The sequence below is a fragment of the Ovis aries genome, chromosome 3 (genome assembly GCF_016772045.2).
Source record: "Ovis aries strain OAR_USU_Benz2616 breed Rambouillet chromosome 3, ARS-UI_Ramb_v3.0, whole genome shotgun sequence".
Taxonomy (NCBI): domain Eukaryota; kingdom Metazoa; phylum Chordata; class Mammalia; order Artiodactyla; family Bovidae; genus Ovis; species Ovis aries.
Genome location: NC_056056.1, coordinates 177,986,230 through 178,003,995, shown reverse-complemented (window position 1 = coordinate 178,003,995; position 17,766 = coordinate 177,986,230). Strand labels below are relative to the sequence as shown.

The 17,766-nt window shown below is 45.2% G+C and overlaps 1 protein-coding gene across 2 annotated transcripts in view; it reads left to right on the top strand.

Moving 5' to 3' along the window:
* The window catches only part of LARGE1 (LARGE xylosyl- and glucuronyltransferase 1), a 621,285-nt gene that overhangs the window by 17,200 nt on the left and 586,319 nt on the right, over positions 1-17,766 (top strand). The window contains exon 3 of one of the 2 annotated variants that reach the window (XM_060414116.1): positions 776-17,766. This exon is cut by the window's right edge and continues 16,030 nt beyond it. The exons of the other annotated variant lie outside the window; for it this stretch is intronic. The gene's annotated coding sequence lies outside the window, so the exon portion shown is untranslated. The remainder of the gene's footprint in view (positions 1-775) is intronic. 2 annotated transcript variants of the gene reach the window in all.

Genomic DNA, 17,766 nt, shown 5'->3' with positions numbered 1-17,766 from the left:
AGAATGCAGGAGACCCTGGGGTTTGATTGCTGGGTCAGGAAGATCCCCTGGAGAAAGGATAGGCTACCCACTCCAGTATTCTTGGGTTTCCCTGGCGGCTCAGATGGTAAAGAATCTGCCTGCAAAGCGAGAGACCTGAGTTCGATACCTGGGTTGGAAAGATCCCCTAGAGGAGGACATGGCAACCCACTCAGTAGTCTTGCCTGGAGAATCCCCATGGACAGAGGAGCCTGGCGGGCTGTAGTCCATGAGGTTGCAAATAGACAAGACTGAGTGACTAAGCACAGTGCGCAGTGTCTTCAGGGCTCCTTCACTGCCCTCCTGGTTATGTTGCTCAGTCACTCAGTCACATCTGACTCTTCGTGACTCCATGGACTGCAGCACTCCAGACTCCCCTGTCCTTTACTATCTCCTGAAGTTTGCTCAGATTTATGCCCATTGAGTCAGTGATGCTAACCATCTCATCCTGATTAAGCACCCTTCAAATTATACAGAATTTCAGTAAAATGTAATCATACTTTAAAATTTTGATGAAACTTTTAAGTATGTAGCTAGACGTGTGATCTTGTATACCAGAGTGCTCAGTGACTCAGCAAGGACTGTTTCAGGCATAAATGATAGAAACCCTATTAACGCTGATGGTAAAGAAAGAGAAATGGACTTTATCTGCTTCAGCAACTAGGTTCTAAAAGGCACCTTCAGATAGTGCTGGATCCAGGTCCTCAACTCCATCATGAAGTCCTTGCTCTGTCTCTTGACTCTGCTCTCTTCTCAGGCAGAATGTCCCCATGGGATGGCAGGGATGGTCCTCAGGAACTCCAGGCTTACATCCTATCCATCTCAGCATCACAGAAGAGAGCATCTTTTCCCAACAGATGTGATGGAAGTCCTGGCTGTGAGCTGATTGGAAGGTCCAAGATCACATCCTTGAACTTGATTGGGAGAGATGAGATCCATCCTATTTCAATTGCTTGGAGAGAGGAGACAAGGTGGTTCTGAAGGAGAAGCTGAGCAAACAGAAAACCCCAGCATGTTCAGTAGGAATATTAACCCGAAGACCTTGAAGATCAAATGAACTACAGGTGTCTTCTCTAAAACTCTTTCACTCTCCTGGGCATGCGTCTTCCCTTCCATGCATTACCAGCCAACACTTGTACTTGTTGTGACACCCATCTGCCCATCGACAAAATGACATTAGTGATACCGTCTGTTCCCTGCATTGGTAATCTCAAGACTTTTAAGGCAGTGCCAAAAATCCCTGACTTAATGTATTTTGTGATGTTTTTAAAGCCATTAGTTATGCAATTAAAAAAAGAAATTAAAAATCATGGAACTCCATCTGTGTTAGTTTGCTAGGGCTGCCATAGCAAAGTACCAGGGACTGGGTGGCTTAAACAAAAGAATTTTGCTTCCTCACAGCTTAAGAGGCTAGAAGTCCCCAGATCAAGTTGTCAGCCACATTGTCTGTCCTGAGACCCCTCCTTGGTCGTGAGATAGCCATCTTCTCCCTGTGTCTTCACGTGGCATTCCGTACATGTATATCTGACAGATAGTCATACTGGATTAGGGCCCATGACCTGATTTAACCATCATCCTCTCTTTAAAGACCCTTTCTCAAAATACAGTCACATTCTGAGGTCCTGGGTGTTAAGGTTTCAGCATGTGAATTTGTGGGGGATTCTTTTCAGTCCATAACATACCTGTTATTTTAACTCTGTGAGTGGGTTATATTTTGAAAAATAATATGAATGCACACAGCTTTTTAAAAATCCAAATTAGTAACAGGTTCACCAGTGCAAACACAAGCTAACAATGTTCAATTTAACACAGTTTGCTACTTGAGTATGGTTTCCTTTGAATAGGATCAGAGAGTAGACAAAGTAGAGATGACAACTGGCTGTGAGTTTGTCAAAGTCGCTTGGGATCAGAGAGTAAGAACCTGGACCTTTCTCATCCTTAAGCTCCACTGCTGCCACTGTTATTGTAGTAACAACTTCCCTGATCTGGCTGGGAGCTCTCCTTGTCCTAGAGCTGGTGTGTGTTAGAGAGAATCTTGTCATTCTACTTTGTATGTCTTAGGGAGCAAAGTTTGTACACGAGGGGTTTAATGAGTCACTTTGACTGAGGTCCCTGAAGGACCGTTATTGCATCAGAAATCGCTTTCCATTCATACCCAGGGCTCAGCCTCTTTAAACGTCGCCGATGACAAACCGGTCCATTATTCTCTTCTGCTAAGCAGTTGTCACTGTTCTCTTCCCGGTATTAATTATTGTTTTAATATGGCTTGTGTGTTCATTGTCTGGTCTGTCGATGTTTGTAATGGAACATCACAGCCAAAAGGATGTGGAGAGTAGGTAGCAGCTTGTCAAAATGGTAATCTTTTCATGTCAGAAACCAAAAAATCCTCCACCTAAATTTAGCTTGCCTACAATCCAGAAATTCCAAAGCTTCAATGCTTTGCAAAGCAGTTTGCTACAGGATGTGTTTGAAGTGCACATGTGTTACCTGGGAGGAGGATGAGGTTTTGAAAAACCCATCCACATAGCATCACCCGTTCATATGCCAGTGAGGATGGTGGTAACTGATTTGGAGACTGACTTATTAAGAGTAAATCCCAGTGAGAGAACAGGACCCGGGAGCAAGAAGTTTTGACTGAGCACAATGTTATTGATGGCTCATCTTGGATGAGGCACTTTTCTACACTGTATGGACTATATACGGCTGCTGTAACAAAGAACCAAAAACTCAGGGGCTTAGAACGACACAAGTGTAAGGTTTCACAGTTCCGAAGGCTAGGATCCAAAGTCCGGCTGTCCCCAGGTGTCAGCAGGGCCATGGTCTCTGTGTTGGCTCTGGGGACAACCCTTTCTTGCCTCTCCTGACCTCTGGTGCTTGCTGACAGTCCTTGACGATCTGTGGCTTCGAGATGCACAACCCAGGTCACATGACTATGTTCTCACGGTGTGTTTTCACATCGTTTTCCCTCCGTGTGAGTCCCTGTGTTCAGATCTCCCCCTTTAAAAGGCCACTGATTATACTTGCTGGCTCAGTAGTAAAGAATCTGCCTGGAGTGCAGGAGACACAGGAGATGCAGGTTCTATCCCTGGATCCAGAAGGTCCCCTGGAGGAAGAAATGGCCATCCACTCCAGTATCCTTACCTGGAAAAATCCCCATGGACAGAGGACCCTGGTGGGCCATCATCCATGGGGTCGCAAGGACTCAGACATGACTGAGCACTTGATCAGCCATGCAGTCATTCTGGATTAGGGCTCAGCTCAGTGACTTCATTCTAACCTGAACCCTCTGTAAAGACCTTTCCAAATACGGTCACTCTCTGAGGCCCTGGAGGTTAGGCCTTCATCATCTCTTTCTTGGGGAAACACAGTTCAACTCATAACTCCACAAGCTTTATTTTTCCTCCTCTAGGAAACGAGGTACACCTTCAGCCTAAGGTTCAAACACTGTCCCAAGAGAAAGCACCCTAGGAAATACAATCCCTGGGTGATGGCAGGACGCCCCATGGGACGTTAGATGTCTCTTATTACTGCTGTATGGTATCTAGAGAGTGTTTGGACCTGATACTCGTGATTTCTGTTCTGTGCAGTTTTTCTATGGTAGGTCCTCCAGGGGTGCTGTGAATGTTTGACCTGGGCTGTGTGCTCAGTGGAAACTTGGAACAGCTTGTAAGCTGGCAAGACTTGCAGGGGAAGTGCCACCCTGAGGGTCGAGCTTGGCCCCGTATAGACTTTCTGACAGTTGCATCGGCTGCTTCGTCCTGACTTGCTGTCCACTCAATGCTGCCTCACAGGACTGTTTGTCTGTAAATCCCGAGATATCTGTCCCAACTTTTGAAGTTTTCATGGAGAGCATGGGAATGTGTAGTAGTTCTATTGGTTTCTTTTCAAAAGTTATGTTTTGGTATTCATAAGAGGTTCACTGGGGCAGAGGCTAAGCGTGTTTCCAGAATACGTTTCTCTTTTGCCTGCTGCTAGTAACTTGCAGTGATAAGGAAAAAGTGACCCAGCAAACAGGCCAAAAGCAACCCTTAAAGCCCTCACACTGACATTTAAAGGATTTGGTATCTCTAATTGCCTTTTACATAAGGCACAGGCATGTATTGCTGTCTGAATATCTGTACATATAGGTGTGTGTGTGTGTGTGTGTGTTTGAAATGCTCAAAGCTGTGCAGAAATTTCACTTTATTGATTAGTTTTAGCTCTCGTCCCATTAGCAGGATCCAGGTTTTTTTCAGAAGGGGCTACAGGTCCTGGAGGCCACTTGGCTCCATTTCATTACTTCGCTCACTCATTCAGTGAACACACTATCTTTGGTCATCCATATGTGCCAGGCGCTGAGCTGAGCTCTGCAGCGGGGAGGAGACCAAGGGCCCTGGGTGGCCTGGTTGACTGTGACCAGGTTTGCTTATCTCCCAAATCTCCAACCTCTTTGCAGGCAAACCTACCTCCTCTGCCACCTGCCCCCTGCATTCTCAGCTAAAAGCTACCATATATCTAACTCCAGTTGGTATTTATTGGGTTGTTACAGCAAACTTTGGAGAAGGAAATGGCAACCTACTCCATTATTCTTGCCTGGAGAATCCCATGGACGGAGGAGCTTGGTGGGCTACAGTCCACGGGTCGCAAAGAGTCAGACACAACTGAGTGACTTCACTTTACAGCAAATTTTGCAAAGCCAGAGGCATCACCTGGTTAGAAGGAATCCTCTTTATTCTGCTCCCCAGAGGCCACTCAGTGGGCTTTGATGATCCGTAAAACCCAGCTCCAAATCTAACATGGGAGCTTGTAACTTATTTTTTGCCTTTGAGCTCTTTATAGAGTATTTTGAGAATTGGGCACCATCAGGCGGGTTTTATGTTGCTGCCTCTCAGATGGGTGATGAAGTTCTGGGATCAATTTTGTTATATGACAGCCTCCCACAGCACAGCGGCTGGAAGCATGACAACATGAGATGTGGTCTTTTCCTGGCATGATTTCTACGTGGTAACTGACATGGGCCTTCCCTGGTGGCTCAGATGGTAAAGAATGCAGCTGCAATGCAGGAGACCCAGGTTTAATCCCTGGGTGGGGAATATCCACTGGAGAAGTGAATGACAACCCAGTCCAGTATTCTTGCCTGGAGAACCCCATGGACAGAGGATCCTGGCAGGCTACAGTCCATGGAGTCGCCAAGAGTTGGACAGGACTGAGCGACTAAACACAATTGAGACAGAGACGCCAGAAAGGGCTATTAGTGTCTCTATGCTGCACACAGGAGTCCACAGCCATCCTTCCCTACGGGATTTGCTGTCCTGCTTGCTTCTGATGGGGAAGAGTGCATGCTGGTCTCCCTCTTTGGGCATCTGGCTCAGCATCTGTCCTTGGGTATCCAGCCTTCCATCTACTTCCTGATGGATAACTCTGTGAGAGGACTTGTTTACAGTATTTAGGTTGTGCTGTCTTGAAAGGCAACTCAAGGGGTGAGGGAACAGGAGGGAAGAAGGTTTCTGTATGGGGGAGGATGTCTCGGAGAGTTGCGTATGTGTTGGTTTTATCTTAAGATGAATCTTGTAATGATCTTATTGAGAGAAAGGCAGAAATAGAAGCTATTATTATCTGGCTTAAAGCTGTTTGCACTCTCTCTGCATCTTAGAGAAATGCAGAAACTTTCCAGCTCCAAAGAGGCTTGTGGACAAACTGGTTTGTTTGGACAGATGGAACACTTCCACCCAGGAGATCAAAGGACTTGCCCAGGGTCACACCAACTTAATGGTAAAACCCAGGCCCCCTGGGTTCTACCCTCTTACAGTCTCCTTCCAGCCCAGGCTGCCTGCCACATGATTTGGTGGCTCTTTAAACATGACTCAGGCTGTTTGGGGGGCAGGTGGGTCCCCACAGAAACAGCACAGCCGTCCTGAAAATAGTTGGGCGTCTTTGGAGTTGCCACAGCCATGGCCGCATTGATGTTAGAAGGAATGCAGGGCTGGGTCTTGTTTTTTTTCTTTTTTAAAGCAGGGGTCTCATTGCTGCAATTATTGAATGTGTCTTTTAAAGATGAATATAAAACAGCTACCCTCCCAAGCAAATCATAAAACAAATTATGCCCTTGCCACCCAGAACTACAGAGAAACAGCAGGCTGTTCGTGGCACAGAGAGTAATGGCTGCAATATTAAAACAATGATGGGGAAGCCAGGACCCAGGAGCCGAAAGGCAGGGAGGGAAACAGTCCCGTAATCCCCCAGGGATAATGGTTCTCAGTGACAGGTCCCTGTGATTTATTGTGCTTAATGTACTTATTTTTATTTGTCCCCTTCAACGCAGAGCTTTGTCACTGAAGAGATTTGATAATGGCCTGTTTGTAGTCACTTAGACTCCATAATAAAGCACCACATTTTGGCTGTCTGGGGATCCGGCGGCCTCATTGGCATTCCCTCTCCGATTTCACCTTCACTGGCTGAGATGGGATAGAGGGAGATAAGGGCTTCTCTGCTGCCCTTGGCATTGTCCTGTCAGGCCACCCACCCTAACTCCTGCCCCAGAGCCAGACTGGCTTGGCAGCTGTCCAGAGCCCCCTGCCTCCCTCTCTCGTCTGGTGCTACTTGGGGACAGCAGGAAGGAACCCCTTATTCTGCTGTGATCATAGATCTCCGGGACTTTGTTTTCGTGAGCCACCAGTGAGAGTTTACTGCTTACAGCTTTGGGGCTAAGCAAAAACAAGAATGGAGGAGTAGACGTGGGAGGGTTTTCAAAAGAATGAGCTTGATTTGAAGGCTGTAGCTAGTCGGGTTGTGGTGGCCAGCTGTTTTGCAGAAATGGGGGTGTCCCCTTTAGCAGCGGTGACTGAGTCAGCCTAAGGTTTCATTTCGACTTCTTTCTGGGTTTTGGGGGACAGGAGCTGGAAGACTCCAGGGAGCATGTCAAAGGACTGGAGAACTGCCCACAACCTGCGAAGGTGTGGGCAGAGAACTCCACAATGCAGCAGTCTAGGGAGATGGCAGGCAAAGAAGCTCCAGGTCTTTTCTGATCCCTGTTTGCTCCCTTGAGAACCCCTGCTGGAATTCAGCTGTCAGGTCTGGTGGGCAGGGAAGGGGCTCTCATGTGTTGTATCCACACTCAAGCCCTGGAGTGCTGCTGCTGCTAAGACTACTGCTTTCTCTGTGGCTTGTCTGAGGACCAGGAGAGAGCAAGTAGAGTTCTAGTTACAGAAAACTCAGACACCGGAACCCAGAAAGACTCCTTTCAAGTGCAGACAAATAGCAAAAGTCAGGAGCAAGGGTGGGTACTGGGGGTGGGCAGTGTCCCTGGGCCTCTGTAGGTGGGTCCCTGCAAACACTGTTATATTTGTACATCACAAGGCAGCGGCACTTTTGGGGGACAGGTGATGTGGCTATGTTACACTGCTCTTGGCTACTTGGGCACTTTTTTAAATGCACTCTCTGCTCCTATAAATCGTAACAGGTTCCCAAGCCACTCTGTTCCAATAGAGGTACGTGGAGCTTCAACAGTGTTCATAGTAGCATGTGATCCAGCAATTCCCCTTCTGGATATATGTCCCGGAGAATCAGAAGTAGGGACTTGAATGAATGTTTGAATACCCAGGCTTACACTAGTGTTACTCACAGTAGCCAAAAGCAACCCAGATGTCCATTGATAGATGAATGGAGAAACACAGTGCAGTTATAGCCATACAATGAACGTTGGTGATTGTGGTTCATGGTTATGTGCCCAAGTCATGCCTGATGCTCTTGCGACCCTGTGGACTGTAGCCCGCCAGGCTTCTCTGTCCATGGGATTTCCCAGGCAAGAAAACTGAAGTGGGATGCTGTGCCCTCCTCCAGAGGACCTTCCCAACCAGGGGTGGAGCCTGGTCTCCTGCGCTGCAGGCAGATGCTTTACCAACTGAGCCACCAATTATTTGGCCTTAAAAAGAAGGATTTTCTGACACAGGAACCATCCTGGATGAACCTTGAAGGTATCATGCTATGTGAAACAAGCCAGTCACGAAGGACAGATAATTATGATTCCACCTAGATACTCAAGTAGTCAGATTCGTAGAGACAGAAAAGTAGGGGTTTCCAGGGCCTGGGCCTTCAGTGTTTCTGGGTGCAGAGTTTCCCTCTGAGGAGATGAAAACTCTGGAGGTGGATGGTGGGGTGATGGTTACATGATAGTGTGAGTGTACTTAATGCCACTGAACTATGCACTTAAAAATGGTGAATATGGTTATATATATATATATATATATATATATATATAATCATAATAGAAACTGATTCCCTGTATCCCCATGTCCTGATGTTCATGCCTTTGTGTGATCACTGTATCCCCACTGTATCCCACTGTATCCCCAAGAGCATGACGCTCATGCCCTTGAGTAATCACATCTGCTTGGGTGTGAGTGGACAGGACCAATGACTCGCCTCACCAACAAGATACAGCAAAGGTGATGGGATGTGATTCCTATGACTGCATTTACTGGTTGGCTTTGCTGTAGCGGCTCTCCTTGCTGGCCTGATGCTATTGGAGAAACCCACATGGCAAGGAACTGTAGGTAGCTTCTAGGAGCTGAGGGTGACTCCTAGTCAGCTGCCAGCAGGAAGGTAAGACCACCTCAATCCTATGGATACACGGAAGTGAATTCTGCCAACACTTGCGCTTACAGGTGGATTCTCCCCCACCCACCCAGAGCCTCCACCTGGGGACACCTTGACTGTAGCCTTGTGAGTCTCTTCTGCTGCAGACCCACCTAAGCCGTGGTACGCGCCAATAGCTAACTAATACACAGCCTCACCAGATGCTTCTCTGAATCTATTCCATCCTCACTCTCTGCCCCAGACAGCCTCAGACCTCTCGAATCCCTTATTGTCCACTGGAAGTCCGCGGATAGCCTGTTTTTCTCTTTTCTACATATGTTCAAACACGTTCATTGTTAGGGCCACTTCATCCTTCTGGTTCCTACCTCCTCCCTCCTGGTTTCTGCCTTAAGGGGTGTGTCCCAGCCCTTAAGGAAGAACAGTAGGTTTTGTTGTTTGCTGTTTTTATTAAAGTATAGTTGATTTACAGTGTTGTATTAGTTTCGGGTTTGTAGCACAATTTCAGGTTTAGATCACTGTGCTATAAACAGTTTATCTATGTCTATATATGTATTTTTTTCACATTCTTTTCCCAATATTACAAGATTTTGAGAACAATGGGTTTTAATGCGATGACTGAGTCCTGAGACACAGGATGCCACCTCCACCCGCCTTTGTGCAGGTGAGCTCTTCTCTCCATCCACTCAGGCATAAACCCACGTCTTACCTCTTGGTCACAATGCTCATTGCACAAAATGCAGATAATCAGATTTTTCTAAGGTGGCTCTAATTTCAAATATTCTGCCTCGTTCACTGTCCCCATAAACTGTGCAGCTGTCCCATATATTCTGTGTTGGTATATAAATGCTTATTAGACTGGCTCTCTTATGATAAATTAGTAAAAGCCCCTGCCATCTGAGGGAGGGAGGTGCCTGCTATATGTCAGACAGTTGATTAATGATTCTCATTGTGTCTTCCTATCAGCCCCAGTGAGGCTGGTATCACAGTGCCTGATTTACAGAGGAGCACACTGAGACGCCGTGGGCTTCATTTTCTTGGCCAAGGTCACATGGAGCTTGTGTGTGTCCAGACCGGGATTAGGATGCCAAACTGGGCTCTAACTTACTTGCCTTGCAAAAAGAGAACAGGGGTATTTTTGCCAGATCCCGTGTCCCAGCTTTGCTTGGATAATAGAGTTGCTACACACAGGCCACCTGGAAGGTTCTGATGAATCCTTCCTACTAGACCACAGTGGGGTAATATGGAGCTGAGGAGCATAGCTGAACCCTTAAGTTGAAATAGTGAAGGAGCCCAGATGGTCAGGGATGGAGGTGCCAGCCTGGTGAGGGGAAGAGAAAGTGTTCTAGGTTTCCCCTGTGTATCAGGATCATCTGGGAAGCTTTAATGTCTACTGATGCCTGGGCTCATCCTTGGAAATATTGATTCAGCTGGTTTAGGCTGCAGCTTGAGTGCTGGGATCCAAAACTCCCCAGGAGATTAGCATAATGCCCCAATTCAGAGCCGTGGAAGGAGGGCCTTCGTATGTCAGGCAGTTGGGCAGGAGAAAGAGAAGACAGAGGCTAAGGATGGGGCATGGTCCTGACACCACCACAGTTCCCAACCCCACTGAGAGGCAGACCATGTGTGCTTCTAGCCTTGGACTTGTAGAGTCAAGTCTCACAAGACCGGCCTCTAGGAGCCCAGTTTGGGGACCCAGGGAGGCAGGCTTGTGGTTTCCTATGGATTTGATAGATCCCTCCATTGTTAGTGCCGTGAACTCACTCCTTACTCAACACACAGTGAAAGGGATTGAGGACTTGGGGCACGCACCTAAAAGGCCTTAATAAGTCAGCTGTTGGTATCTGCATGGACTGCCTTTTGCCATTGCTCAGAGTGAGTGGTTAAATCTGGGCCTTGTGGTTCTTCTGTGTTACTTGAGTTCCTCTTGATTGCAAACACCTTGTAGCTAGGGTACCCCACCTTTGTGTCTGCCAGAGCAAATGACCCAATAATTCACCTGTCCTGGGTGTTTCGTGCAGTTTCACTTGGTGGTTGATTGTAAAAGCTTTTCAAAGTGAAAGCACGAAGAACCTAAGGTTATTGAGGGAAATGAAACACCTGGTGGTTGTGCGTCTCTTAAATGAGCAGCTTTCTGTTAACTCGACCCACTGGTTTCCTCCGTCTGCTCCGTTTTTCCCGATAGCATCACTGTTAATACGATGTGCCATTTTCTTGAGTATACGCTGATGACTGCAGAAATTTCTGCCCTGTTCTGTCTTGCACAGAAGCCTTTCAATAAATATTTGTGGAGTGAATGAGCAAACGGTGGCTTGTAGCTGGTGTCAGTGGGATCCAGAGGGAGAAATAGACTCATCTAAGACTCATTCCTTGGCTTGAGCTCCAGGAGGGAGCTGTGGGCATTTCTGGGGTAGGGGGACTGGGGAGTTGAAGGTTAATTTTATTTTGCCTCTTCTTTTGGAACAGGTGTCTCCTTTCTCAATTAAAATGTATTTTTTTTTTTTTTTAGCAATTACCTTGTAACGAAAAACGACACTTCTGCAGGTTTTCAATCTTTAATGTCTTCTAAACGGTACCTCTTCCCCTGCTGTGGCTTCAATGATGCATCATTTCATAAGTTCATGGACTTTAATGTGTTTCTGTGGAACCTCTAGTCTCAGCTAGGTAGTTAAATGGAAATTAACCACCATGGGTTTGATTTAAAGTCAACTTTTCACCTTCTCTCTTTTCATCCCCCTCCACCCACCCCATGTAGGCAAAACGGTGTCACGTTTTCCTTCTTTTACTGAGCAGGTTGATGTGTGTGTTCTCATGGACTCCCAAGTGTGAATGGCTATATTGATTCATTTTATAATCAGAGAGCCATGAAAAAATAACCATGTGTACATACAAGTTTTTGAAATTCCACCTCTCCAGCTAAAGTACAGTGGTGTCTAGGGACCCATGATAAACTAATATTAATGGGAGTGGTATGATGAACCAGATTTAGGATTCATAGTGACTGCTGGTAAATTGTCATGTATCTTGAAGATGCTGAAATTTACTCTGTATTCATTCATTCTTTCAGTGTCTGAAGATTATTTTATATGAGGCACCTGGGTGGTGGATGTGGTTTGCTGCTTGTATGAATGACCCAATTCTTTTACACATTTCTGAATTCCTACCTGAAGATCTTATTGTTTTCTGCAACTTTTGACTTTGGGCTTAACCCTGTGGCTTATTTTGAAGGACGAGGCAGAGGTGATGGGGTGTGCTGGATCTGAGCCTAGTCTTTAGACGACCTTGAGTGTTTCTCCTTTCTCCACACCCCTCCCCTCTCCCTGGCTTCTCTGCCTTTGCTTTGAGACCAGCATGCCCTAGTAGCCTGGTTGGTCCAGGGAGCAGCAGGATGAGCGACACTTGGGACAGAGCTGCCCAGCCAAGCCGAGAATCTTCAGTAAGAACCCGAGCCCACCTGAGGTTACTGGAGTTCCAGCCGACCTGCAGATGCATGAGTGAAGATGAATGCTTGTGGCCTCAAGACTCTGCTTCCTGGGGTGGCGTGTTAGGTGGTGTGATTATACAGCAGATGACCGATGCAGTAGGATATGATATGACCCCTGTGTGATGTGGATCCTGTTTGCAGGAAGACTTAGAGTTTAGTGACAGTGGTGGGAGGGCCAGGACAAGATCAGTAACTCTTCCAGGGTAGAGAAAGTGCTAAGTGCCCTCAGAAAGGACTCGATATGAGGGGAATTTAAGGAGGGAGAGTCTTCTGTTAATTAGAAAAGATGTATGTACCCCAGTGTTCATAACAGCACTGTTTACAGTAGGCAAGACATGGAAGCAACCCAGATGTTCATCAACAGACATTGAGAAAGAAGATGTGATAAACACACACTCCATGGCATATTAGTCATAAAAAAAGAATGAAATAATGCTATTCATAGCACTATGGATGAACCTAGAGATGACCATACTAAGTGAAGTCAGAGAAAGACAAATATCATATATCATTTATATGTGGAATCTAAAAAAATGGTACAAAGCAAATTTACTTACAAAGCAAACAGACTCACAGGCACAGAAAACAAACTTGTAGTTCCTAAAAGGGAAAGGGAGTGGGGAGGGATAAATTAGGAGTTTAGAATTAGCAGATGCAAACTATTGTTTATAAAATACCAATAGATAAGCAGCAAGGTCCTACTTAAAACACAGGGAAGTAACCATGTTCAGTATCTTGGAATAGCCTGTAGTGAAAAAGAATACGCATATTATGTATAACTGGATCACTTTGTATACACCAGAAACTAACACAACATTGTCAATCAACTATATTTTAATGAAAAAAAAAAAAAGGAGGGGGAGTCTTCTGGGTGAAGGATCAAAGAAAGCCTCATGAGGGTGTGGGCTTTGAAAAGGTGTTTTTCGATGATGTGTCAAAGTTTAGAGTAGAAAGGCATTGACTAGGTTTCTGAATTTAAAATATGTGATGTTTCAAAATTGATTTCTCATCTGAGCCGATAAGCTATGCCAATTTCCCATTAAATATCCAATAACTTTGCTTTCACTGTTACCAAAACAAAAAAAGACTGAAGACTTAAAGCTTCATTGGTATCAGAAAGCGACACCCCACCTGCCTTGATAATAGCCAACATTGACAAGGCTCATCACAAAGAATTATCCAGAATGGGTTTGGCTTACATACTGAGTGTCATGGATCTGCTTTCTCAGCATTTTATAGGCATGATATCATGTAACCCTCTTCATCTTCTTAAAAGACAGTAATAGATACTAATATTAATTCCACTTTCCAGATAAACCAAGCCAGAGAGGGGAGGTTACTTGCTAAAGCCATGCCGTGATGTCAAAGTGTCATTCCTGACTCCCTGTACCTAACTCTCCTGTTTGATTGACTTCCTTTCCATTAATTTCTCTATCACCAGCACAAAGCATGAGGCTTGGCACAGAGTAGGTGCTCCAAAGATGTTTGTTCAAGGAAAATATGAATACATCTCTTAAAAAGGAATCATGGCTTCATCTACATCCAAATGGAAGTCGTAGTCTGGTAGAGAGACAGATTCCTAGGCTGATTCTTATAAAATAGGCAAGGTCAGTGGCGGAGAGGTAGGGAATATTGATCAGTATTTAGAAGAGCACAGAGCAGGTACCTTTGGTATAACCTGGAAAGGTAACACCTTCTGGAAATGGTAAACTCTGGAATGAGTCGCAGATAAGGAGCCTGAATTAGACAAGGGAGGTGTAGGTGGCTTGCATTTAGAGGAGACGTGAGGTTGCAGTTATAGCTTCTGGAACACAGTAGTTGCTCTGTTATAAATGTTTATTGTTCTGGCCTGGTATCTGCGGGAGACACTGGCCATGAACCTTCTGAACTGCTCTGACCAATAAAGCTACAAAGATTGAGTTTCGGCAGTCTTATTACTGCTTTCTTTCCAAGTTTCCCAATACTCGTCACATTAGGGAAACTGAGGCAGCACAAAGGGATTATGACCTACTTTTACCTAAAGATCTTGAGGAATTGTTGCCTAATAAGGCTAGCTTATAATTGAGATAGTGATCTTGATGAATAGTCCTCGGAATTGTGCAGGTGTAAGATATACCTGAAGTAGCCTACTACAAGGTAACCTCACCTTGAAGTTTGTGAAACTATTTACTGAAGACTCAGATTGACCCAAATCTGAATCCTGGCCTCAGCATTTTCCTGTGAGATTTTGGTGAAGTTCCTTAATAGCTTTCTGAGTGTCAGTTTCATCTGTGAAATAGGGATAAAATCCACATCCTAGAAATATTCAATTCAGTTCAGTCGCTCAGTTGTGTCCGACTCTTTGCGACCCCATGAATTGCAGCACGCCAGGCCTCCCTGTCCATCACCAACTCCCAGAGTTCACTCAGACTCACATCCATCGAGTCAGTGATGCCATCCAGCCACCTCATCCTCTGTCGTCTCCTTCTCCTCCTGCCCCCAATCCTTCCCAGCATCAGAGTCTTTTCCAATGAGTCAACTCTTTGCATGAGGTGGCCAAAGTACTGGAGTTTCAGCTTTAGCATCATTCCTTCCAAAGAAATCCCAGGGCTGATCTCCTTTAGAATAGACTGATTGGATCTCCTTGCAGTCCAAGGGACTATCAAGAGTCTTCTCCAACACCACAGTTCAAAAGCTGCTGCTGCTGCTAAGTTGCTTCAGTCGTGTCCAACTCCATGAGACCCCATAGATGGCAGCCCACCAGGTACTCAGCCATAAAAAAAAGAATGAAATAATGCCATCTGCAGTAATGTGGATGGACCTAGAGATTGTCATACTAAGAAAGACAAATATATGATACTGTGAGTCTAAAAGTGATACAATGAATTTATTTACAAAACAGAAACAGACTCACTGACATGGAAAACATAGTTAGGGTTATCAAATGGGAAAGAAGGGAAAGGATAAATTAGGAATTTGGGATTAATAGATACATGCTACTATATATAAAATAAATAGCAAGGACCTACTGTATAGCACAGGGAATTATATTCAAATTCTTACAATTAATAACCTATGATGGAAAAGAATCTGAAAAAGATGTGTGTATGTATAAGTGAATCACTTTGTTCTGTACCTGAAACCAGCACAGCGTTGTAAACCAATTATTTTGTTGTTTAGTTGCTAGGCTGTTCCGTCTCTTTGCAAGCCCATGGGCTGTAGCCTGCCGGGCGCCTCTCTCCATGGGATTTCCCAGGCAAGAATACTGGAGTGGGTTGCCATTTCCTTCTCCAGGGCATCTTCCCCACCCAAGGATCCAACCCACAGCTCCTGCATTGGCAGGTGGTTTTTGTGCCACTGAGCCACCAGGGAACCAACTACACTTCATTAAAAAAAAAATCCTAGAGTTGTATAGGCTAATTTAAAAAATAGCTACAATTTTATTTTTTTAAGCACCAACTATGTGCCAGGCCCTCTTTTAACCGTCTGTATCAATGGATCTGTTTGACATTTTAAGTTCTTACCAAAAAGCCTTATGATGACCTTCACTTTATAACGTGGAATTTATAACTTGCCCAGATTACTTGGCTAGTTAGGGGAGCAACTAAGAGTTGAACCCCCAGATTCATGCTCTTCACACCTAAACTGTGCTAACTCTGTACCTGGCACACGACAAGCACCCATTGCCCCTTGTCCCCGTTGCCTTGTCTCTGCAGGACTGACCACCATTGTTCTCCCTCTGCCCTGAGGACCCAGTGGGTCTGCTGGGCTAGGGAGGTCTCTCAGCACAAACACGGCAGGTACAGTAAATCCCCTACACACGAATGTGTTCCCTTCCAAGAGCATGTTTGGAAGTCAGTCCAGTTGGTTCCTAAGTCCAGCAGTGTTAGCCTAGGTACCATCTAACACTGTCAGCTGTAGAGTACTGTACTGTAATTGGTTTATAATACTTTTCATATAAATAGTACATAAAAAGCACAAAAAAATCATTTTTATCTTACGGTACAGTAAGTATTACCAGCTACATCACCATTGCTTTTACTTTTATTTCTGGACATTCTGGGCTTAAAGATTCTATACTCTGTACTGTGCTATGAAGTACCCACTTGTAGACAATGCATACACTTGACAGTGTGCATCAGACACATGAACTAACTTACGTGGTTGGACGTGTGAACACACTTGCATCTTTGAAAGTCCAAACGTGAAGGCTCATATGTAGGGATTGTTGTTCAGTTGCTAAGTCGTATCTGACTCTTTGCAACCCATGAACTACAGCACACCACCCTTCCCTGTCCTTCACTGTCTCCTGGAGTTTGCTCAAACTTGTGTCCATTGAGTTAGTGATGCTATCTAACCATCTCATCCTCTGTCGCCCTCTTCTCCTCCTGTCCTGAATCTTTCCCAGCATCAGGGTTTTTTCCAATGAGTCGGCTCCTCGCATCAGGTGGCCAAAGTATTGGAGCTTCAGCTTCAGCATCGGTCCTTCCAGTGAATATTCAGGATTGATTTCCTTTCAGGTTGACTGTTTTGATCTTACTGTTTGCCTGTGTGTTTATCCTGTGAGAATGCACAGTTCACTGGGACAGGGGCTATGTTTGGTTTCCTGGACCACATTGTATTTCTGGTCCTAAGCTTAGTCCCTTTTCCACATTGAGCACTCAGTAAATACTCAAGGAATAAATATACTTTTGTTCACTTCTCTCCCCACCACCCACCTGATCTTCTGGTTACTCCAGACCATTCTCCACTCAAGGTCTGGCTCAAATGATCCCATCTCTTGTGGAGAAGCTAGCAGCTAGAACCTGACTGTGATGCTGCCATTTTGTTCAGTGTGTCTGTGGTTGTTGGGGTCTCCTTTCCTCCCCACTGATGAGCCCCTGGGGACTCACGAGCCCCAGTGCCCACGTCCCCACATTGAATGTTCTCCATCAATGGTGTTGACGTAAGTTGATCGAACAGAGGCCCCATTTGAAAAGAGCCTGACCTATGCCTCTGCTAGAATTTCAGAAGGGACCAAGAAAACAAAGTTTATTTATGGAAGCCCTTCTGCAGAGTTTCCAAAGATGTATTATTCCAGCTTCAAAATCTCAAACTTAGGAATGGATGAATTCCAAAGCTTGCATTTTCTTTTCTCCAGTTGAGAAGGCTGTCACAGATGCTGGGGGGTGGTGGTCGGTGTACAAGAGGCTGCCTAGCCCGGGAGAGAGCAGTCTTCCTGGACCTTTGCCGTGAGAATCATCAGAGAGCTGCACTTGCAAACATGACAGTTAAAACAGGAAGAGGAGAAGATTGAATAAGAATCATTTTCATTTATATTGAATGAAGGGGCTTGAGGAAAGGCTTCTGTAATTAAAAGGAGAACCATGGCACTTCATAAAGGAGCTTGGGGAGAGCTTTAGAGGCTCCAAAAATTTCACTGCAGCCAGTTCTGCTTCAGAAGATAGGATTCTCTTTGGAGGAATGAAGTGATGTCCTGTGCGAAGCTCAGGTTTTAGGGTCAGGTCAGACCTCAGTTTAAATCAGGTCCTTGCATATATCCAGAGAAAAAAATTATAATTTGAAGAGATGTGTACCCCAATGTCCATAGCAGCACTGTTTACAATAGCCAAGACGTGGAAGCCACTCAAGTGTCCAGAGACAAATGAATGGATAAATGTGTATATATACAATAGAATATTATTCAGCCAGAAAAAAGTAATGCCATTTGCAGC